Source organism: Cebus imitator, unplaced genomic scaffold (assembly GCF_001604975.1).
Source record: "Cebus imitator isolate Cc_AM_T3 unplaced genomic scaffold, Cebus_imitator-1.0 Scaffold160, whole genome shotgun sequence".
Lineage (NCBI taxonomy): Eukaryota > Metazoa > Chordata > Mammalia > Primates > Cebidae > Cebus > Cebus imitator.
The window spans coordinates 3,238,078-3,239,376 of NW_016107475.1; the positions used below are offsets into that span (position 1 = coordinate 3,238,078).

Sequence of the window (1,299 nt, forward strand, 5' to 3'; positions counted from 1 at the left end):
CAGCTGGGATGACTAGCAGACTAGCCTGGGCTTGCTTGTGTGGCAACTCAGTAGAATTACAAGAGGGGGAGCTGAAAGACACAGACTTCTTAATGCCTAGGCTTGTGTTGGCTAAAGCAAGTCAGAGAGCCAGCCCCTTTTCAACGGGTGGAGAAATAGATACAGGGAACTGAGGAAAATTGGGATCATTATTACAGTCAGTCATTCCCTTATAGATGTGTCATATCTCCTAAAGCTATTATGGATATGAATTTTTAAACAAAACCAAACTATTCGATGATGTTGAGTGATTATAAAACTTTCCTACCATAGTAATCACATATTCTCCTCTGATCAGAAGTTATAGGTCACCTGTTGGTTGTCATTTATCTTGATACTTTTCTCCCTGTTACTTTCTGGACATACCTTTGTTGTTCTCCTCTTTAACTGCACAAAGGTCCTTTTGCGTTTAAGTGGTTCCTTCTCCTTTCCTCCTTCACTTCTAATTTTCCCAGATAGGAAGGGCTATGTACCTTGTATCTTACTAGTACAGGCTGTCATTTTCTTCCTTTTGCTACCCCACATTTCTATGTGGCATGTAGCATTTTCTTGTTAGGTTAGTTGGTCTTTACAGGTGAGTTTTACGGTCTCTGTGTTAGAGATTAAGAGCTCAGGTGCAGAGGCTTTGCTGGAGGGCTGGGATCTGGAAAGAAGCATAGCTACTCCAGTGCTTTCTAGTGTACATGCTGCCCTCTTACCATGACTTGTATCTTTGTCATCTTTAAATATTCTTGCTCTCTTTTCTGTTTTTCCCCCAGTTGAATCGGGAATAAGGCTACAGTGCTTTTCATCTCTTTTGGCTGTGTTTAGTTTTTTCTGCCTGTTGATTAGGCTACATCAAGACTTTTTTTTTTTTTTTAATTCACCAATGAATTACAAGAGAAGCTAAAAGTAGGCTTTTTATTCAAGGATGTTGGCCAAAGAAAGACATCTGTGCTCTGGAAATGAAATTAGCTGCCCAAGAGTGCCCCAGAGTTAGAAAATGTTAGTTGTTTTTTTTTTGTTTTTTTTTTTCCATTTATTTATTTTATTGCATTTTAGGTTTTGGGGTACATGTGAAGAACATGCAAATTGTTGCCTAGGTACACACGTGGCAGTGAGATTTGCTGCCTTCCTCCCCATCACGTACATCTGGCATTTCTCCCCTTGCTATCTCTCCCCAGCTCCCCACCACCCACCGTCCCTCCCCTGTTTCCCCCCAACTGACCCCAGTGTGTAGTGCTCCCCTCCCTGTGTCCATGTGTTCTCATTGTTCAACAC

The 1,299-nt window shown here is 41.5% G+C and overlaps 1 protein-coding gene across 2 annotated transcripts in view; it reads left to right on the forward strand.

The window, feature by feature from the left end:
* The window catches only part of LOC108314744 (prolyl endopeptidase), a 126,598-nt gene that overhangs the window by 30,491 nt on the left and 94,808 nt on the right, over nucleotides 1-1,299 (forward strand). The gene's annotated exons all lie outside the window — the stretch shown is intronic.